The sequence below is a fragment of the Sus scrofa genome, chromosome 17 (assembly GCF_054392235.1).
Source record: "Sus scrofa isolate SSC_HxYL_T2T_F1_AM1 chromosome 17, Sscrofa_HxYL_maternal_Yorkshire_Landrace_v2.0, whole genome shotgun sequence".
Lineage (NCBI taxonomy): Eukaryota > Metazoa > Chordata > Mammalia > Artiodactyla > Suidae > Sus > Sus scrofa.
The window spans coordinates 61,652,958-61,676,156 of NC_139399.1; the positions used below are offsets into that span (position 1 = coordinate 61,652,958).

At 41.4% G+C, this 23,199-nt stretch overlaps 1 protein-coding gene across 24 annotated transcripts in view; it reads left to right on the forward strand.

Annotated features, from left to right (window-relative positions):
- Positions 1-23,199, forward strand: part of TSHZ2 (teashirt zinc finger homeobox 2) — a 1,034,366-nt gene that overhangs the window by 393,453 nt on the left and 617,714 nt on the right. For 5 of the 24 annotated variants that reach the window (XM_085002585.1, XM_085002599.1, XM_085002590.1 and 2 more), the window contains one exon: positions 9,020-9,220. The exons of the other annotated variants lie outside the window; for them this stretch is intronic. The gene's annotated coding sequence lies outside the window, so the exon portion shown is untranslated. The remainder of the gene's footprint in view (positions 1-9,019; positions 9,221-23,199) is intronic. 24 annotated transcript variants of the gene reach the window in all.

The window sequence follows — 23,199 nt, forward strand, 5'->3', positions numbered from 1 at the left end:
TATTTACCCCACCTCCTCCAGAGATGAAATCTTGACTCCATTCTTCAGAATGCTTGGCTAACAAGTGCAATAGCCCTTTTCTATGGTATCCCTTGAATTCTTCCAGGAAGTCCAGGGTAACCTGCTCCCGAGAGTAAGGTCAGCCCTGTCAATATTTTTGTTGATGAGAGCCTAATTGTGAGTCAATAAATTGAATAATGTACCTCACTGATGAGGACCTGTTAACAGACTTGAGTTAGGCTGATAGTCATAGGGAAACTCCAAAGGAGTGAGTCAATTATGAAAAGTATTGCTTGCATACCCAAATCCGTGCTGCTCTGGGTTTTGTGTGAAGGTCAAGGGCTCCAAGCTCCCTCTAACTTTCCACTCAGCATCTCTAGTGTGGCTCTTGTCCTCATGGGCCAAGATGGCTATTGAGAGTCTAGCTGTCAGGTTCACTTTCGGAACGGTGTACAGGTAGCTTCACACCCTCCAAGAAAAGAGGGACCTAAAATTTGTTTGGATCACACATGTGCTAGGCAATTTGGCGCTATTACTTTATTTAGTTTTTTATATTACAGTGTAAATGCATTATCTCACAGTCGCATGGGTGGAGTCAGGGAATGGGTTGGGTGCTCCGCTTGGGGTCTCGCCAGGCTGAAATGAGGTGTTGGTGGAGGCTGTGATCCTCCTCCGAGTCTCCGGGTCCTCTGCTGAGCTTGCTGGCTGTTGTTCATCTCCTTGTAGCTGTGTGGCACCACCCCCTCACCCCGGCCCCCACCACTGCTTGCTTGCTCCTTGTTAACCGAAAGCTGCTTTCACCTCCTAGAGGTCTCCTGCACTACTTGGCCTTGTGCCCCCAGAGGCAGTTCGTCACATGGTGGTTTTCGTTCCTCCAGGCCAGCAGCATTACCTCTCGGAAGCTCTGTCCTCCTTTATTTATTTTGAATTTTTAAATTTTTACTTCATATTGGAGTATAGTCGATTTACAAGGCTGTGTTAGTTTTGTCCTCTTTTAAAGGCTCTTTTGATTAGGTCAGGCCCATCCAGGCTAATCTCTATTTGATTAATTCTACATCAACTGATCAGTAACCTAATTACAGGAGTGATGGCCCATCATATTCCCAGGTTCTACCCATTCTCAGGGGGAGGGGATCATACAGAGGGGATAAGACTGGGGTGTGAGAGTCCTGGGGGCCGTGTTAGAGTTCGGCTTCCCACACGTCATCTTTTACAAATACGGGAACTGAGGCTTATAAGACTAAGAAACTTATCCGAGTTCGTAAGTGGAGTAGTCTGTCTCCCTATGTGTTTATGAGTCTAAATTCCATGATTATTTTCCAGGTGAGGTTATATTGCTTGCTTTCAATGTCTGTCAGAATGTAAAATGTTCATTGATTCCTGCAAGAGGTGTTTATTGAGGATCTTCTCTTTGCTCAACACTAAGCAGGAGAGACTGTGACATGAGACAGTCTGGGAAGATGGTTAAAAAGGTACTGGCTCTCTGGATCTAGCGGGCCAGGGTTTGAATTGAACTCTGTTGCCTATTAAGTATAAAAGCCTCTGCAATTCTCTGAACCTCAGCTTACTCAGTTTGTAAAATGGATTTGATAATAGTCAAACTTAAGAGAGCTGTTGAGATGTATAGCTCACAATCAACATTTGTCATTATTATGAAACATTTGTGTTCGTATGGTCTGGTTTTGATTGAAAACTTTTGCAAGTAAGGGGTGGAGTCTGGAAGCTTTTTTGTTGTACTATCAAGCCTTCCATCAAACAGCAAGACATATCAAAAAATTAATTCTTCTTACAGAGGATGCTGCTGGTACACTTCTGCCATGAGGCAGATTTTCCCCATCTTAACACACCAGCATGGGTATTTGGAATAGAGGGGAAAAACGGCACATTTTCCTAGTTCTCTCCAAACACAGTGCAGGCTGCTAAGCTGTCTCTTCGGAGGAGGAGAATTGAATTGGCTCCAGATTTCTTCTCGGCTGCCAGACCGTGGGAAGTGAGAGAGAATGTCAAAGCTGGCAGTTGACAAACAATGAGACTGTTCCAAAATGAGAAGGATTGGCCTAAGCAATATCCTTCACAAATGTTTTTCTCAGCTTTTAATGAAGAAGGAGAAGGGGGGAAAAAAACCCTCCATGAATTCTATCAAGATATTCTGGAGCATTCGGGTCACAATTTGTAAATGTTTCAAGTCTAGGAATGGACCAATTTTTAGTGGATAGGAGAAAAAAAAGTTATATATGCAATAATACATATAATTAAAGAACTCTACTTCTAAATCAAAATGAACCATAAAAATAGCACTTGAGTCTCTTTTTGCACCCCTCCCCCCAGGTTCTCTTCTTCTCCCCTTCAAAAACCACTATCTGAAACACAGCCTCCTGACCATTCTTAACTTTAAATAAATCGCATCTATGTTATATTCCCAGAGAAAATACATGTCACTTTTACCAAAAACAGGTAGAATTACCTGCAAGGATTTCCTTTTGCTTCTACATATAGGTATTTTAATGGACATGTTCTGCACCTTGCTTTTTGCTTTCAACCATGTTTCTGAGGTCTCCCCATGTCGATGCATATTGATCTGGTTCACTCCTTTTAAAATGCTAAATGTCCTACATTTAATTTATCCATTCCCACGTTGATGGAGTAGATTGTTTCCCGCTTTTTAGCATCATCAGCAGGGCTGTAATAAACATCTATTTTGAAAAACATGGCAAGTGGCTTGCCTGTCACTCTTCACTTTGCCCATATCATGTCAGAGTATTGTCTCTTAAAGGTCTTCCATTTCTGGTTTTTTGTTTTGTTTTATTTTGGTCTTGATTTTGCTTTTTCCCCAACTTGACAATTGATCGATTCCTTCATTCCTTTTCTGGATAATATGTTGGGTATTGTGCTAGGTACTAGGGGTATCACATCAATAAGACAGTCCCCTCTACACTCAGGCAGCTCAAGTAATAAATTCTGTGAGAGATGAAAATTCCCTTGTGGCACAGCAGATTAAGTATCCAGCATCATCACTGCAGCAGCTTGGATCGCCTCTGTGGTGTTCGTTTAGTTCCTGGGCTGGGAACTTCAATATGCCTCAGGTGCAGCACCCCCCCCCCCCCAAAAAAAAAAAATTCTGTGAGAGAGACAAGCACAAGGGATTCTGATGACACACAGTAGAGCATCTAACCCAACAGTGGAGATGGAGAGTTAGAGAAATGACCCTGGAAGATGATTGTAAATTTGATTCAACTCTTAGGAATCATCTTTTGAAAAGAACAGTTTCTTCCTTTGAACCTTGGCAAAGACAGTCTGTAGGAGGTAACATGATCTTATATGGTGACATCAGCACACAGTGGATATCATTGAAGGTAGTTATTTAAGACGGTGCATGGAGATACAAGAAGAAGAACCACCGAGAAAAGATGGAGCTGTGGATTATGTGTCTTGGAAATTTAAAAAAAAAAAAATGCTTTGAGTGTGCATATACACATGTCAGTGTATTTCAGGAGGTGATGAATCTGCTGTTCCTAGTTAATCTAGACTCCGTGAGCTAGGCTTCTAGTACCTGAAGACTCATATTATAACTGTTACAATTAAAAGGCATTTTCAGTTTTCAGCCTCCAATTTCTTGTCACAATCCTAGGGCTTCACTTTTGGTCCACCATGTTCTAAGATTATAACCTAATTTTTCCTTCATTAAGTACTTCTAATTCTTAGATTGCAAGCTGTGCATTTTTCCTAAGAGACTGCCAGTAGGTTGGGCTTAGGCAACTGCAGAAGGCTCAAGTCAAGGGCTCCACATAGAAGTGGGAAAATCAAAATATCTTCCCTGTAGGGCCTCCATTCACCATCATTGTTGTTGTTCTTGCTTTGATCCCAAAGTCTGGCAAATCAGAACATCACATGGGATGAAACCCCCATGTGCTAAAATAAATTATTTCGTAAATGAGAGAATGTCAAATATGGATTTGTGTTTTGAAAATCCCTTCCCTGTTTTGAAAGGGCTTCAGTGTTTTCTCACATTTGTGAACTTTCTTGAAAGAAAAAGAGTGTTTTCAAGGAAAAAATAGAGAAAATACACTCTGTGGTATTTTTGTTTTGTGAACTCTAGCTAAATAGAGTGGAAGTACAATCAAGACAAATGTCTCTAACTAGAGGTTTCTGAACTTTCTTTTCTTTTATATCCTGAAAAGTAAATTCAAAGTAAACTACTTGCCTTTAAGAGGGGGCAGTATATGTCTTTGGAAAAGTAATACATCAAAATATAAATAGCTACATTTTATGCATGCAAGTAAAAAAGTCAGAATGATTGAAAATTTGTTTTTGACATTAAAGTTGTATTATATATTAAATTGACTCTGGGTTTCACCAGGTAGATACTGACTTACCAGTTATATTTTAACTAGTACTGCTTGTAGATGGATGACCACTAAAATAATGATAATAGGAGTTCCCTGGTGGCCTAGCGGTTAAGGATTTGGAGTTGTCATTGCTGTGATGCAGGTTCAGTCTCTGGCCTGGGAACTTCCACAGGCCTCAGGTATGGCCAAAAAAAAAAACAAACAAAAATTATTATTAAGTTCCCAGTTAGAGAAAAACACACAGAATCTTCAAGAAGAACATTGAAGTGTATTACAAATCAGAGGATTTAAAAAAAAAATCCCCATTTTAAATATAAAATGAGGACTTTCTTTTCTGAAAAAGTTGGAGTGTAGGTAATTTTCCCTATTCCTCCCACTAAGTACAATAAAGACCCTAGATTATATATATATATGTGTGTGTGTGTGTGTGTGTGTGTGTGTGTTTATATATATTATATATATATGTTTATATATGTATATATACATAACAAACATAAGAAGACACTGAAAACTGAAGAGAAGAAAGCAAAGAGAAGAAAGCAGAGCAGTTAAGAAACTCAGACTCAAGAAATGACATGGTGGTGAGTTTCTTGGTTTTCTTTTTCTTCATACATCCCAGACTTTGAGCTAAAGAAGCCGGAAACCTAGAAATACCAACTGGTACAGGGAAAAATGTTTCAACAAAATGTTTCAATAAAACACTGCTCTTTTAGCCCAAGGACCAAGAAAGGGGCAGCCTAGTAACACAGAAAGATGTTAAATAACAACCACAGAAAGAAATGAGGCACCAACCTCACCACCTATACCAGCAGAAGCCAACAGGAAGCTGAGATGTTCCCTCATGAAGCTATAATGAGACCCCCGAAAACCCCCACCTGGTTGGTGTCAGAGGAGGCCCCCTGGGAGAGTCAAGATTTCCACTACTGCCCACCAGTAACTGTCCCATCCTTCTTCCCCTGGAGTGTTGTGGGGCCCAGGGGGAGCTAGAACTACCCCCTCCCCACCCCACTGCAGTATCAGGGCCTAGCTCCCCCAGCAGATCAGGGAACTTGGACTTTTACCTGGGGGCAGGAAGAAAGCAGCACTGCAGGGGATCCGTGTGCTGTTGGAAATGCTCCACATTTGACTGCATCAATCTCAGGATTCAGGTTGTGATGGCGTGCTATAGCTCTGCAAGATGTTACCTTTAGGAGAACCTGGGCCAAGGTGCATGAGATCCCTCTGCATTGTTTCTTCCGACTGCGTAGGGGTCTACAGTTGTCTCAGACATTTTAGTTTAATGTTTAATTTAATCTGATCTCCATTCGTCACCTATTTTCACAGTCGTTTATTTATTCATAGTGGTATTTAATGAGAACTTACTAGGTACCAGGCAGTGAGGATCCTAAAGTGTGTAGTTTCTGCCCACAAGGATTTATTCATCTCTATAGGAGAAACCAATATGTAGAGCAATAAAAAAAGAAAAAATTCTCCTTAAAATAAAAATGGATTCTTTGGAGACTTCATATTTTATCACCCCAGTCAACCAGTAGGGGTCAAGTGACAAAACAGAAAGATCTTATAAAGTACATTAGAAATTTATAAAGTTCTCATCCAATATAATGCTAGGGATTTGCTCCAGAGAATAACCACCGTTCAGTCATAGGGCAAAACCATCTGTATGGCAAATAGTTGGGATATATTTGTATCTTACACTTTTTGCTCCTTAAAATCACCATAAGCATTGTCATCTTTTTTTGTTCTTTGTTTTTTCATCTTGAAATGGTTTAAACAACACATTTTCAAAGTTTTAGTCTACATCGGCTCATTTCACAAAGTACCACTTCCGTTTCTTCTTGTTCTGACTCAAAAACTGTTCAGGCAGTCCCCTTTGCATCCTGATTATCACTCTTTCCCACCAGTGCCAGGCTAGAGAGGGCAGCCCCTGCGGTTCTGGCAGGATCACGCCACCTCTCCTGTGTGACTTCAGTGGAAGATCAGGGTAAGCGAAGGGGATCTGCAAAAGCCACTCCAAGGGAAAGTCCACTGTCACCTCATCCTGTCTTCTCCCCCTGTTGCCTCAGTGTGTTTCCACAACTCCTAGCAATCCCTGCCTTGGAAACTCAGCTGCTCTTCTCTCATGTGGGAACTATTTTTACAGTGGTTTTTGCGTGTGTGTTGCCAGATTTAACGTAATGTAGACCAGTGTTTCCCAAATTCAGTTTTGCACATTGGTGACAGTCTGTGTCAAAGTTTTTACAGATCTTTTGTGAAATAAAGGAAATAAGAAAAACACAGCCTACATTTTGCAAACCAAATATATTCAATGGAAAGGGTGGCCCTTGGTAGAGATACTGTTTTTCCTATTTTGGGTTGTATTCAAATGACTTCTAAGCAGAGATGGTGATGGTGGTTACATTTTGCTTTTTTAATGATCTTTCTGTAAGTACACTTTTTTTTTTAGTTTAAAAGTTATTTAATTTCTAGGAAAATGTGTGTAGGACCAAGTTTTCAAGTAAAAATACATTTTTTAAAAGGCAAGGAAATATGATAATAGAAGGTCTGAAGTTCCATAGAAAACTAGGAAGTTCTCATATGCTGTACCCTTTTCTTGGAAAGTCACAAAGCACATTTGCATTTATAGACTCTGAAAAGTACTGCAGGAAAGACACCTTTTAACTTTGGGTGCTGTTAAATTTAACCCATTCAAGTGTAGTATCTTTAGATTTCCTGGGCACAGTATGTATTTGTTCCTCAGGGTTCATTTGGGGAAGTGCTGCCGTAAAAGAAGTATGATATATTCGGGTGGAGAAAATAGTGGGAGGAAGAAATTTGGATGAAATTAGATGGATTTTTATGTCAGCAATGGATTCAGGGAAAGATTATTTGAGAGTGAAAAAGGACTTGGTTTGGCTGCAGGAAGTGGTCAAAGATAACGATACAATTAATCTATAGAAGCGTCTGTAAGCAGACCTACCAAATGGTTCCAGGCAGCTAACCTGAACATTTGAAATAGGCAAAGGTCATTATTGGGGAGTCATGGGGAGTGTGGTGAAGTAGGAAGCACATACCCTACAGTTTATCTCTAGTGAATTTTCATCATTTAAGAAGGTGGGTGTGGTGGTGGTGGTGGTGGCAGATCTTTCAGATTTTGGAGAAGCCAGATCCAAATTTTTTTCGTAAAAAAAATTCACTTTTTAAATGTTGACAATTCAATGATAAAAGCAAAATGTGAGTCCAGTAGAAATATGTATTATGTAGGTACATGCCTATATACATGTACTATATATGTTTATAGGTTGCTAATTTAAAATCTACGAGCCATTCCTTGTTGGGGAAGTTATTGTTGAAATTATTTGATGTATAATAATAAGTGAAAGTAACAAGCCTGGCTAGTGTCCATAAGGACGTGGGTTCAACCCCTGGCTTTGCTCAGTGGGTGAAGGATCCAGCATTGCCTTGAGCCGTGGTGTAGATCAAACCATGGCTCGGGTCCCACAATGCTGTGGCTGTGGTGTAGGCCAGCAGCTGCAGCTCTGATTCGACTCCTAGCCTGGGAATTTCCATGTGGGTGTGCCCCCCCTCCAAAAAAGAAGAAGTGTAATAAAATGCACTGTATCAAAAATTACACTGATGTTGGCAGTACAGAGCATCCTAAGCAGCCATGACTGTTTAGGTTCAATTTCTGTTTAGGCTGAGATGGCACTGTTTTCAGGTTCTCTCCCCAAGGAGGTCATGTTTTGTTGAAAAAATGGGATCCGCCTAGCTGCTTGCCACACTCTCTACTTCCCAGTTTCTCTCTTTTGTTCTGAGCTCGCCTCTTGGGTCCTCTCCTCAAAGAATGTCATCCGCGAGTGCATCTGCTCTTGGTGTTGCAGCTTATAGAGCTTTAGCTATGGGCAGGCAGGCAGGCAGATTTAGTTCAGGTTTTGTGAACAGCAGAGAGAGAATTCTGATATTTCTTATCGCGCCTGATCTATGAGCTTTGTAGGGATCACAGCACGTGGATTGCACTTGTGTCTGAGAGTTTAAAATGACCACCACCACGATACCCTAACTCCGAAGAGGGCACACAGCTCTCAACCTCAGATCAAATTAAAAATTTTTTTAAAAATGGTGTGCCTCCAAGTAGGGAAAATTAATCTGCATAATGTTAATAAGAGTTGGCAACATTGTCTTTTTTTTTTTTTTTTTTTTTTTGTCTTTTTGCCTTTTCTAGGGCCGCTTCCGTGGTTTGTGGAGGTTCCCAGGCTAGGGGTCTAATCAGAGCTATAGCCACCGGCCTATACCAGAGCCACAGCAATGCGGGATCCAAGCCACGTCTGCAACCTACACTGCAGTTCACGGCGATGACGGATCCTTAACCCACTGAGCAAGGCCAGGGATCTAACCCGAAATCTCATGGTTCCTCGTCGGATTCGTTACCACTGCGCCACGACAGGAACTCCGCAACATTGTCATTTTTAACTGACACCCACACCTCACCTGGGTGGATGTGGAAATACTCATGGGATTATTTGAATCGAAAGATTGGTTATTGATTATTACAGCTCGCTAAATATTCATTTTTGAGAATATTTGCTTCTATCATCTAAAAGTTCCCATACAAAGAGGGGGATATTTTCAGTGTATGCCAGTACCTCTCCACTGAGGGAGATTTTGTTTCTCTATCCTCCCAACCCTCCTGGGGCCAGTTTTGACTGTCAGATCTGCAAGAGGAATGCTGCTCTCATCTAATGGTTAGAGACCAGAGATTCTGCTAAACATCCTACAGTGCACAGGACAGCCCCACAACCAAGAACTTCTCTGGCCCCACATGTGGATGGTGCCAAGTTGACAAACCTGGTGCACATCAAGCTGAAGAGGTGCTGCTTTGCACTAACATCATACACATGGTGAGTTATTTACAAAGCTGGCATCGCTGTGTTTTCGTTGTTTTTCCACCCTTGCCGTATTGGCTGGCACCCTGCAGAACCACTGCCTCACTTCAGCCTGGAACCCATCTTGATCTAAGTACCTTGCAGGAAATTTATGTGGTGAGATAACTGTACAGCTATTACCTGAGTCACCACTTTGTACTACTGCTTCTCTAAATGGGTGGGGACCTGTGACATTCTCCTGAAGGAAAACTATGTTCTAAACTATCATTTCAAAGATTTCATTTTAAATGAAGTCCTAAAAAATTAGTACAGGCACAGTATACCCTGCCCTTAGTCTCTCTCTAGCTCTTTGCTGGGATCTACCTGATTAGTCGGAACTAGGATGGAAGGAACAGTAGTGCACAGACAGAGACATAAGACCCTCAGGGTCTTATGGTCTAGACCAGAGGTTAACACATTTTTTTCTGAAAAGGGCCAGGCAGTGAATATATTAGACTTGGGGCCATAGGGTCCCTGTCACATCACGTAAACAAATAGGCATGTGAGGCCATTGGGTAGATTTGTCCCCAAAACTGTCGTTTCCTGATCTCTGGTTTACGTGAGTACGGTAGACATTATTCGGATACCTGATTAATCTTATATTTTCCATCTGTCTGGCTTGTATTCTCCTGTCTTTTGCTGTCCTGTGCACTGTAGGATATTTAGCAGAATCTCTGGTCTCTACACATTAGATGAGAACAGGATCCCTCTTGCAGATCTGACAGTCAAAACTTTCTCCAGACTTTTCCAATGGCCCCAGGAGGGTTGGGAGGGTGGGTATGATAATGTGATAATTCCTTTGTTATCCTCAGATCTCAGTGTGAATGTTACCTTCTTCTCAGAGAACCCCTCCTAGCCACTTACCAAAAATGTCCTTAGTTTTCCATTACACCATCTACAAAGCTTCATAGTGCATGTAAACCAAATTCTCTTGTTTACATACATGTTAATTTTTTTCCACTTGCAGAAAAACAGATACCTGGATGTCTTGATACCTAGATCCCTACCAGGTGGATTAATCATGCTTGCCACACTCACACACACACACACACACACACATACACACACAAGTGCACATGCCACATACCTATAAAGTAAGTTTAACAAGAATATACTTAATAGTAAGGCTTAGTTTTTAGAGGCAAGGGAAACGAGTTGTATACTTCTTTACTACAGGCTATCATTTGAAGTAACTACTAGTATGAGAATCTGATTGATGAGTATTGTGTGCCAGGCAATACTCCAACCATTTATGTAACAGTTTCGTGAGAATTAATGTTATCATCCATTTTATAGGTGAGGAAAGGACTGAGGTCAGTACCTGGTTTGAGATGACTGGTGAGTCTGGATTGCAACCCAGGAAGTCCAAATCCTGAGCTTAAACACTGTCGTATGCTGCTTCTGTATCTCTCACCAACAGTATAAAATTTAAAACCCAAACCCCAAACCTGACTATATTAAAAAGGCTTATGTGGAGTTTGCTTTTGGTGCAGCAGGTTAAGGATCCAGTGTTGTTACTGCAGCAGCTTGGGTTGCTGCTGTAATGTGGGTTCGATCCCTGACCTGGGCAACCCCCCCACACCAAAGAAAAATATATTTATCTGATCCTATTTTTCTAGTGTGATAGAAAGAGGAAGCTGGTAAAAGCTAGTAAAGTTTCAAAATGTGAATTTCCCCCTTCAGATTGATTTTAGGCCACTAGAATCCTGAATTGCCCAATGCCCAGGGTGAAATTGGTTCTGATGGTTTTCAAGCTGTGGGGAGATGGTGAGGACATTGCTCTGCCTGGGGCCGGTTTTTGCAACAGGGACAACTGAGCAACACAAGCTTCCTTGAAGTCCTGCATTCCTTTGAGTGAGGAATGAATTGAGTGAGGACACAGCTTTATCGGGCAGGGCAACAAATGCACCAAATATTCATTGCCAAGAAATATATATTGTATCTGTTGCCAACTACATGTGCATGAAAGAATGTGTTGCCCCTGACCTAAAGAGCTTTCATGGTAGAAGAGAGGTGAAAACAGGCTGCCTTGAGGTACAGCCAAGGGAACATGGCAGGGGGGTGGGGGTGGAACTCAGGGGATTGGGGACTGATGTGATGTGTCTGTGTAAGCACATGTGGCAGATTGGGGCCACAGTATGGCTTTAGGAGAAGCACATGGCACTAGGAGAAGGTGATCCCGAAGGACCTGAATGCCCCTCTACGATGTCTGGGTGAGCCCTAGTGTGACCACATGTAGTTTTAAATCTCATGATCTAGTACTCACCAAATGCTCATTTGGCGTAGGGCACCTCCTAGGTGTTGTACAGGTATCATCTCGCTAGTTTCACATGGAAACTACTATTATTATCCCCATTTTCCAGATGAGGAAACTGAGGTTTGTAGGGGTTGAATAATTTTTACAAAATCATACAAGAGAGCTATGAATGGAACTCAGGCAGACTGGCTCCAGGTTGTGTGCTCAAAATGACTGCAACTAGTGCAACCCCAACCTGGCCCCAATCCTGTCTTGTAAATATAGAAAACAGAGAGAAGGGCAGTGGCTTTTCTGAAGTGTGGACCTGGATTTAAGCCTAGATCTTTCTGATGTAGAAGCTCATGGTCTTTTCATCACCCCAAGAAAGCAGCTGATCCGACTTTGTTGGCTCGAGAAGGGGAGGGGAGGAGATAGCTCTCGTTGGATAGATTCAACAGGAGTCTGGAGTCGAAGACTGCCTGGATATGGCCAGAGAGGCATAGGAAATGGGAAGGTTTGACAAGTGAGCGCTGAGTATCTTGGGCATGCCATTTTGCAGAGATAAAGAAGAAAATGGGAACATTTTGGAGAATTAACACAATTTTATTAGTAGTATTATTCATCAGAAATAATCTCAAGCAGGCATTTTCCTCCTCCAGAACTAGCTACCAACTTCTGGGACCACATCCTTCTTCTAGTCACGGGTCATGTACAGTATTTCAAGTCCAAGGGCATAGATTTTGATCACAAGCCCTGACCTCTATTCTTAAAGACCTCTGCTCTGAATTTTAAAAGCCTTCTTCCGGAAATATTTAAAGCCAACTATTTCATTAAATAAGTCCCAAATATCCAGACAGCATGCCTGGGATAATGTGGAATTATTTATAAAGATGACTTGTTCAGAGCAGCTTATTGTGCTAAGGAGATGGAAATCCCACCTTCTCTCTTCATTCGCTAACTCTGATTAGAACCAATATATTTCAGATGTATCAGAGAGGGATAAAAGGTAAAGTCAATTTGGGGCCACAGCTCCCCTGTGGGCCATACTGATTAGGTGATGGGTCTCTTGGTTGCTTTTATGTAGGATACAGCTTTCAGAGAGGTAGTAGCACATTCTTATATCATGACTTCTGAATTTTCGGATTTAAAACTGGCTTGGTTCATCTTGCATAACTGAAACCTCTTTTATTTGACGCTGCTTATTTTTTTGGATGTTATTTTGATAAAAAAAACAATGCCGAAGTGTTATTCAGGATAGAATCCATTTTTGTTTTTTTTTTCTTTTTGCTTTTTCTAGGGCCGCTCCCATGGCATATGGAGGTTCCCAGGCTAGGGGTCCAATCGGAGGTGTAGCCGCCGGCCTACGCCACAGCCACAGCCACGCCGGCTCCAAGCCACGACTGAGACCTACACCACAGCTCACTGCAACGCCGGATCTTTAACCCACTGAACAAGGCCAGGGATAGAACCTGCAACCTCATGGTTCCTAGTCAGATTCGTTAACCACTGTGCCATGACGGGAACTCCCATTTTTGTTTTTCAAACCAAAAGCTCTTTTTAATCTTACCTTCAGATTGGAAGGTTTGATGCACCATGCTTTGCACTGATCTTGGAATTAAAATGTTCATATATATTTACTGGCTTTTTAAGCCTCAGCAGGTCTTGCCCCTATTTACCTCTCTGGCCTCTTTCTTGTTCTTTACAGATTCCAGCCACCTGTCCTCCTCCTATTTATTTGAATCAGCAAAATTCCTTCCTGCATGTTCTTTTTTGGGAGGCTGGAATACTGTTTCTGTCTGCCTCATCCTGATCTGTCCCACCGAACCCTTTGAGTGATAGCCTAATGTTACCTCCTCCAGGAAGCCCTCCCTGATATCTTTTTTCTCCCCAAAACTGGATCATTTTCTTTTGTTACAAATTATCACTGCACTATTTTCTTCTCCTCTATAGAACTTATATCAATCAAAATTAAATATGTATTTTTGTTATTATTTATGAATGTTTATTTTTCCAATAGGCTACAAATTCCCTATGGACATGTTATTCATGGTATCTCAGTGCCTATAACAGTGCTTAGCACTTAGTAGTTGTTCAATAAATAAGAATAAATAAGCGAACAATGAGTGAGTAAATGAACGCTTGATAAGTCAGTTGCCCAATTCTGTTAATTATGATTTGGGGTTGCTGCTGAAAGGCAACTCAGGATCTTCAGAACTCAAACTCTGATGAATTATGATACTGATTTCTGAGGTTTACGTAAAATTTCCACATTATTTTAGGCAAGCACATTTCAAACTTAAAGGGTTTAATCAAGTCTTCTGAAACCTATTGAGATGCTTCTCTGTTGCATAAAATCTATTCATTAAAAGCATTTTATGTCATTGAAAAATCAGAAAAAAATTTATTATGGCAGTGTTATCCAAAGTGTGCTTTGTGGAGCATTAGGTTTTGTGGATGTTACAGGAAAAGAGTGATGTGATCAAGTGCAGTAGGGAAATTAAAAAAAAAAAAAAAAAACGATTTTGTTCGTTTAAGCAAAAGACTTCTAGAGCCTTAAATACACTAATTGGCATTAGGAAAACCAAAGAGGGGGTTTTATAATGAAGTGTTTTCTAAATATGTTTGACCCTAGAGGATTGTTTGGTCATAGACCATCTTTTGTAATTGCTGATATGTGTAAAGAAAGGCAGCTTTTATTTCATGTTTATGCCTGCTTTGGGAGAAAGAACTATACTGATTTTTTTAAAAGAAGTCCTACCTCTCCCAAAACCCAAATTTTAGGAACTTTGCTCCCTTCCTCGCATTGGAAAGCAACCTCCAATTAAACACCAGCTCTGTTTTATGGATTGAGCATCCATAATAACTATCATTGGAATGGAGGCCTGGAGTTCCCATCGTCACATTCCACACTGAGCTTTCACTGGGAGTAGGGATGGGCCGTAAACTTAGGGCTATTTAGGAAGGGAATTCAGTGTTTTAAATGACACTGTCGATGGGGGAACAGAAACAAGGAGGAACAATATTCAGATCTGGGAAAATAATCAGACTCTAAAATATAGTCTTAAAACTGGACAATTCAGAAAAATGTGTAGGGGTTAGCTTCTAGAGGAGACAAAGAATTCAGAAGTTCTAATAGAGAGCTTATGTTAGCATGGGTTCTGAAAAAGCACAAATAACTTCAAAATGGTTCATGTCTAAAACCCAGAAGAATGTGGGCCCTGCCAATATTCATTTGTTAATCCCTTTGGGAATAATATTTCTGTTATACTTAATGACTAGAGGGTGTGACTCATGAATTTGAGGGTAAACAGGGTAGTCTTGCAGCCTCAGGTATTTTTACCCATCTAAGCAGAAAGGGGGCATATTTAAGGTAAAAAAAAAAAGGACATGGATTTATAATAAACATAGCATGAGGGTTTGGTGGATGGGCTATCTCTGTGGAATACAGAGTTAAACAGATTACCATATGTTCCCTTTAGGAGCATTTGAAAAATGAAGACCAAATGTGTTTTATAGAATGATGTTCTTCATAATGCAGATAGCCACTGGTTTGAAACTGCAGCTAAAATAAATATGATACCTTTTGAGTGCTATTCACAGGCACTGGTGACCTATCAATTTCCCTATCTCGGGAAAAGCGAACTGGAGGATGACAGCTCACTCCCAGAAGAGTGGTTGATATACGTTAAGTGGCTGTGTCTCTGCTTCTGATTATTAATTGTGGCTAATATAAAGCAAGCAGATGTCCCCGGACTATGCAGACACTTCTCGGAACAGGGAGGTCTTCAGGCATCGTGGAACGAGGCCCTGTTGTAGAGTTAGAAGCTCTAGATCTGGGTTTCTGGCTGTACTGATATATCTTGAGGCCAGGCATGCCTAAGCTTCAGAGACTCTCACATTTCAGGCCCTGGGAGGGGTCCTTCCAGTGTGTTGCCATGGCGATATGTATCTATAACATCTGTGAATGTAAAATGTTATAAGCACAGTTGGTTAAGATCTGCTTTTTTTTTTTTTTTTTTTTTTTTTTTTTTTTTTTTTTTTTGTCTTTTGTTGTTGTTGTTGTTGCTATTTCTTGGGCTGCTCCCGCGGCATATGGAGTTTCCCAGGCTATGGGTCGAATCGGAGCTGTAGCCACCGGCCTACGCCAGAGCCACAGCAACGCAGGATCCGAGCCGCGTCTGCAACCTACACCACAGCTCATGGCAACGCCGGATCGTTAACCCACTGAGCAAGGGCAGGGACCGAACCCGCAACCTCATGGTTCCTAGTCAGATTCGTTAACCACTGCGCCATGACGGGAACTCCTGCTTTTTTTCTTTTTTCCCCACTCCTACCTCACTTTGAGTTAGGTGGCATTAGAATGGCCATTCTCATTTTAAAGTCTAGTTTATAGGAACTATGAATAGATACTTGATTTATTGGGGAATTAATATAATACCTTTATGTCCTCCTCTGTCACCTTTATTTATCGTTAAAGTATTGCTAACATCCTGGTGTAGGAGTGACTTCTGGGAACACTCTAGACCCACTCTGCCAGTGAACCCAGTGCTATGGTGGGGAGGTGCAAAGCCAGTGGCAACCCTCAAATGCGAATATAGCCTAAGCTGTCTATACACAAATGGGCAGTAGAAGGGGAAAGCGGCTTAGAAAGTAATGAGTCAGAAGCCAGTCTGTGGAATATCCTTCTGAGAGTCAGCTATGAATACTAGTAAGTGGAAGCTTTGTTTCTTACCAGCACTCAATCCACCTAGAAGTTCTCTTCTCTCAGGAGTGTACCTACTGATGCAACACAATTAGAAATGTACCATATATAGTTTTTCTTTTTTTGATGGAAATTTAAAAAATTATCATAATCTCACTGTTATATTTCCTTTCTGAATTGACACAGAATGCTAACATTGATGAGTTAACATAAAACTCAGAATACAGCATTAAGTAATAACATCAGTGACAAACTGGTAATTAGGAATCCTTAATTCAAAGAATGTTTAATCACTACATACAAAAAATTTGAAATTTCTCTCAAATTCTGCAGCCCACCTAGGGAAAAAGACTCTCCCAAGTTTTAATAACTTTCCTAAAAATGTATAGGGCACTACCAATAATAAGTGATAAGGCTTGCATAAATAGTTGTGAACTACCAATAATAGAAAAGACTTTGATCAGCCAAGCTAAGGGGAAGACTAAGTAATTTTTTACCTATTTTCTCCATAGAAAAATGTTTTATAAGATCTTTTTCATGATGAGACAAAGAGCATGAAGCAAAAAATGTAAGACCATTTTTAGTGATACCAGGCAGTTAATAGAATGTTATTATTTGTCTAGATTTTGTGGTGTTTGTGGTTTTGCTAGATTTTTAAAATGTATGATTTGTCTTGATTTCTTTTGCCAAATAAATATTTCCTTTCTTATCTAATTTTGTGTTAGTTGTCCAAGTTGAGTAAGTTTTAGAATGAATGAACTTAACTATCCCTGCAGCTACATGGCATTGAGTACTTCGTCTACGTCAGCCTCAGTTCCCTCCCCTGTAAAATGGGGAGATGGTAACACCAGCAGAGTGGTTGTGAAGAGAACATTGAGAGGACAAGGCATTGGAAAGAACTTGAATAATAAGATTTGTGAACCCAGAGTTTGTACAGAGACTACAAAGGATGAGAAAAAGACCTAAGGTGCCACACATCTTTGGAACTCCTTGGTAGTTGTCTTCAAGTTCTGCCTTCCTTCCTCGTCCTTGCCCCACCTTGCATTTTCTTAAGTAGAAGGTTGGCGTGAGATTGAAGTCACTTCTGTGGTGTCTTCTGCAATGCATAGCCATGGGAGATTGGGGTTTCCATGGCAGCATTAAAAGTAGTCCCAGTATCCAGATGCTGGTTTTGTAGGTGTCAGGAGGCAGAGTGTGGAGCATCTGTGTTATAGCCAGTGCAAAAAGGCAGATGTTGCTCTGGAGCCAGCTGTTGTGGAAGCAGTGTCTTAATCCTGAATCAGGAAGGGTTCTGAAGCCAGTAGTTCCAGGGGCAGCTTCCTGATTCTTCATATTTCTTTCCTTTTTTTTTTTTTTGGTCTTGCTTTTTTAGGGCTGCACCTGTGGCACATGGAGCTTCCCAGGCTAAGGGTTGAATCGGAGCTGCAGCTGCTGGCCTATATTTGCCTCAGCCATAGCAACACGGGATCCAAGCCACTTCTGAGACCTATACCACAGGTCACAGCAACGCTGGGTCCTTAACGACTGAGCAAGGCCAGGAATCGAACCCGCATCCTCATGGATACTAGTCAGGTTCTGTAACCATTGAGCCATAATGGGAACTCTGAGATTCTTCATATTTCTGATGTTTGCAGAGGTTGCAGCTTCCTGGGAAATCAGTTCTGCAGTGTGGTTTCAAAAGCCACACCTAGAAGGTGACACTGCAATCCTTACAACAACTGTTAAGTGCTTCAGTGTATTAATACTCTCTGCAGCCAGTTCTGGACTGATAAAGGGTGATAGGCAGATGATTTTGAAGCAGGGCTCAGCCTTTCCTTACTGTAGTGCAGAGTAGAGAGAATCAGAAAGTTACTTCCATCCAGACATGGCCTGAAAGTGGCAGGGGGTGGTGTTAGGGCCTTGTGTGTTGTGGTAGGAAGAGGCACAGCAACTCTCATGACCAAGGCTAAATGAAGACACTTCCTTGCATACCTGTACAGGTAAGTAACCGTGGCCATTGACCTGAAATTCAGCCTCTGGAATTTAAGACTCAACCTCAGTGAAAGGGAGGAGGTGAGAACCTGAGTCAATTCAGTTTCTATCACTTGGTCAAAGATGTCTTGACAATGAAGTTAAATTTAGGGACAGAAAAATACATGTATTACTTGCAGTCTTGAATCTATGGATTGAGATCAACCCACTGTAGCGTAGAGGTCATCACTTGCTATGTGTTAACATGTGCTTCACATTCCTGAAATGCAGTATGCTACTTACTCCTCACAACAACCTGAGGAGATGGGGCCCTTAGTATTTGACACCTGAAGGAAAGGGAGACCTAGAGCAGGAAGGTTGTCTGATAGCCCCCAGCTAATAAGGGACTCAGTCAGAATTCAGACTTAGGATCTGCACAAAGGATATTAGAGACAGCATTTCAGGCAGAGGAAGATCATAAAGAAAAGGATTTGGAAAGGGAAGGGGAGTTGGTGGGTTCTGAGTGGTCCCGCACTGCATGACCCTATTGCCTGGGGAAGGATACTGAACTATTCCTGAGAGCATTGTAGATTGAGAAGATACTGTAAAATGGGATGGGTTTCTCTCATGGGACTTCATAGCTGAAGATTCTACAGGTTAATACAGGTCAAGCACTTAAAACCGTTCTGGGAACATAGTAAAAGCTCATGAAATCGTAGGGCATTTTTCCCCATTCATTTTCTTTCTTTCTTTCTTTTTCTTTTTTTTTTTTTTTTTTTTTTTGTCTTTTTGTTTTTTTGCCTTTTCTAGGGCCGCTTTCCGTGGCATATGGAGGTTCCCAGGCTAGGGTCGAATCGGAACTGTAGTCACTGGCTCCATCATAAGTGACTAGACATAGTTCCCAGTGCTATATAGCAGGCTCTGATTGCTTATCCACTCCAAAGGCAATAGTTTGCATCTATTAACCCCAGATCCCCAGTCCATCCCACTCCCTCCCCCTCCCCCTTGGCAACCACAAGTCTGTTCTCCAAGTCCATGAGTTTCTTTTTTGTGGAAAGTTTCATTTGTGCCATATATTAGATTCCAGATGTAAGTGATATCGTATGGTATTTGTCTTCCTCTTTCTCACTTACTTCACTTAGTATGAGAGTCTCTAGTTCCATCCATGTTGCTACAAATGGCATTATTTTGTTCTTTTTTATGGCTGACTAGTATTCCACTGTGTATATATACCACATCTTCTTAATCCATTCACCTGTCAGTGGACATTTGGGTTGTTTCCATGTCTTGGCTGTTGCCAATCCTCACTCATTTATATACCAATTTTATGATTTTTTGCCACATCCAGTTACCTTCTTGTAATAGAGTTATATTTCTTAATGTTTTTATTTAATTCAAAATTGTCCTAAGAATATCTGATATAAAGGATTTAATGTGTAAGTTAATTTTTCCCCCAACATCTATTTTGTCGTTCCTTAGCAACGAAGATTAAATGTTAGTTTATGGATTCCTTAAAATGATGAGTGTTATCACCAATGGCATGGGCACTACACCTTAGGAAACACTTGGCTGAATAATTGTTGACGAATTCACTTTCACTTATTTTATTATTACACCCTAATTTACTAATTCCTCTAGTTATTTGTTCAATTACTCACTGAGTCATTTCCTAATGAAATAGTTTTTCAAGAGCCACTTATTGAGTCCCTCATGTGCACAGGCCCTGTGCTGGATGCTGAAAGGATAGAGATACCTCTCTTACGGGTTTGTTCCCTGGGGAGCTCACCACCTGAGAGGGAGGTAGCTTGCCTTGCAAACAAGCAATTACAGCACAGCGTTACAACTACCTGAGAGAGGTGTGCAGTAGAAGTTTGGGGAGCCTGGGGAAGTCAGTGCTTCTGCAGCCTGATGATTCTCCAAGGGCATGAACACAGCCTCCCCGCTCCTGACAAAACAACAGTGCTCATGATGCAATCACTTCTCGCTGTTGCCAAGGGTGTGGATGTCAGCAAGGAAAGGTTTCCCTGTTGAGACAACAGAGCAAAGTGCGGGAGGAAAGGATTCTGGCCCAAAACCAAGATGCTTCATCCATACTTTCCTTCACTCCTTCCTTCTATCAACACATATTTACTGCATACTGGCTATGTGCCTGACCCTGAGAACTTAGTCTCTGCCATCGTGGAGTATAAAAATCTCTCACGGGGGCCAGATGGTATGCCACAAACAATTTACTTATAATGAACACAAAGAACAGTTTACTTATAATGGTGACAACCGCCAAGATGAACACGGATAGGGTTCTGAGAGCTTCTAGACAACTCAATGTAGACTAAGGAGTTAATGGTATCAATTCTGAGACAGGGAAATTTAAGGAAGGAAGTTCCAAAGGGTGGAAGGAATTAGGCACAGCATGGGACTGGGGGCAATAGTATGGAAAAACAGCGTTGCAGGCAGAGGCATCTCGGTGACATGGAAGGACTTGAGGTGGGATGAGACCGATAACTGAGGAACACAGAGGCCTAGAAGGAGGGATGCAGGAGATGAAGCTCCTGGCAGTGGGGTGGATGCAGGATGCTCAGAATCACTTGGGACGGTGTAGGCTTGGGAAACGCTCTCTGCACTGTGGACAATGAATTGGCAAGGGCGTGAACTTGAGCTAAGCACATAGAGCGGAGGACATGTGAAAAAGAAGGGTGATGAAAGTGATAGAACAGAGAAGACGAGGTTCTGAATAATTCTCTAAATGAATTAATTGCCAAGCAGTCCCCTGGAGACCAAGGAGGGTGAGGGCTGTGGAAACCAATGTCACAGTCACATTTAGAGTTCCTTTTGAGTTCCATGCCATGGGAAGAGCGTGGGTTTTGGAGCAAAGCCGATGGAGGTTCATATCTTGCCTTTATTTCTTAGGCAGTTTGACCTTCACTTTTCTAACTTCCATTTCTTCACTTACAATACGGAGATAAAAGCAGCACTGCCTGCGCAGTGCCATTGTAAGGCATGAGCGAAAAGTACATAGAATTTCTGGCCCATCGTAGGTGCTCGGTAAAGTATAAAATCGAGGTAGGATTGCATTATTGCATTGTGTTCTGTTTTCTATAGATGCTGTAGGAACCAGGTTTTCGCATTGTTTTGACAATGTATTCTAGAAGAACAGCCGTACTATAAAAATATTCTTTCTGATATGCTGCACATTATAGTAAGTGGCATTATTCATGGATGTGTCAAAGCCATAAAATAGGAGATTTTGAGGCGATCACAGCTGTGAATGATTAATATTTTCATCCCAAGATGCCACAGAGGTAGCAAGGCTATGTTAATTATTACATGCCTGAGTCTCGCGCTGTGGGCTTCCTCCCCAAGTGCCTGTTAATTTGCTCATATGCTGTGCAGCTGATGGGACTGGAAAACTCTCCACTCGGAAAAAACAGTGGATCTCTGGCACTTCCTCGGGTCCCTAATAACTGCTTTATACTTCTGCAGGAGGGGAAAAAACCCAACTCCAACGACAATGATGAGATTTAAGCAGAAATGTTACAGAGAAATGCTTTATTAAAGATGGCTTTAGGATTTTCTTTTTGTTTGCAATTTGTCTTAATTTTCTTTTGGAAATTTCAGGTGCTGGACTGAAATCATGAATAGTTTTGAATTGTTTTCCATTGGTATCAGATTTTAAATTTCTCTGAATCAGCTTCCTATTATTATTTAAAATCTGTTTTTACAAATATTAATTGTTTTCTTTGAAAAGCAGCTGCATTTTAGATGTAAGGAAAGCGATTCTATAAATATTTGTTTAGCCTTTGGTGTCGATCTCTTTATTTTTGAGGAGGTTTATTTTATATATTTACCCCTGAAACCTCCTTTGAAAATACAGGTAGGTTTTTTTTGTGTGTGTTCTTTTGTTTTGTTTTGTTTTGTTTTGTTTTTTAAGTGCAAGGGCCAAGAGCTATGTGTTCCTCCTCAAGGTGAATTTGTGAATTTCTCTAAGCCCTACTGTGCCCTAATACATGGAACCAATTCCTTCTGCAATTTCCGTAAATCTCTCTATTCATATGATTTCACTAGGATCAGTCTCTGTTGAAAAATCTAGTTTAAGCTGCCTGGCAGTCTGAAAAGAGGAAGATCTATTAATTTAATCATTTGTATGAATCATGTCTAAATGATCTCAGCAGAGAAAATGTGTTAGCCATTTAAATCCCATCATTACATATTATATAATAATTACTGCTAATTCTAGTTTGGATGGGCCACAATTTGGCTTCCCATCCCCTAAAAGTAGAGGGTGCGATGACCTCGCAGAATTTAGCCTCTAGCCTCAGGCCTTCTCATGCCTTCCTCATTAGGACCTAGTAGCCGCGTTCGGCATCCAGCGTCTGGCCAACTTAAAGTCTGTTTTGTGCTCGTAATTAGTATTCATTTCGCGAGTGTGGAGTTCACCCCCAGCACCGAACGGAGCCTGATGTTAATCACTGCTGTGTCTTCCTCCCTTTGACTCTGATCTGTCAGCGTCGTGCGGCTTGTCCCGTACCTAATGTTTTGCCCTTACCAGCCCGCTAGCACCTCCACATCGCACAGTGTCAGAATTAGAAACTTTTGACAGATCTGTAATCATGCCGTTCTCATCAACTCCGTGCATGCTACTCATTTCATTTCCACATTCTAACAGTTAATATGCCTTAATTTCTCTCACTTTGTGAATATTTAATTCCTCCCTTTTCAACATCATTTTTAGGTTGTGTGAATCATTTTCAAAGCCTTTGCTCCTCTCCCCGCACCATCATCTGCATATTTTATGAAATGGCACGGTTGAGTCTCGGAGGGCTCTTGATAAAAATGGAACTGGCAGCCTGCTCATTAGCTGTTTACCTGGAGCTGTGTGAGTCCCCGATAATGGCCAGCTCCCATTTGGATTCGAATTAGGAGTCTCTGACAAATAACAACCAGAGGCTTTCTCGGGACGTCCGCTTGCCTTCCGGTGCCCTCCTCCCCTCGGTGAGAGAGGTTCTTGGAAACTTGCTTTGGGGGGCTGTCCTAGGGAATATCGCATCCTGGCTGCAGAGGCAGTTTAAT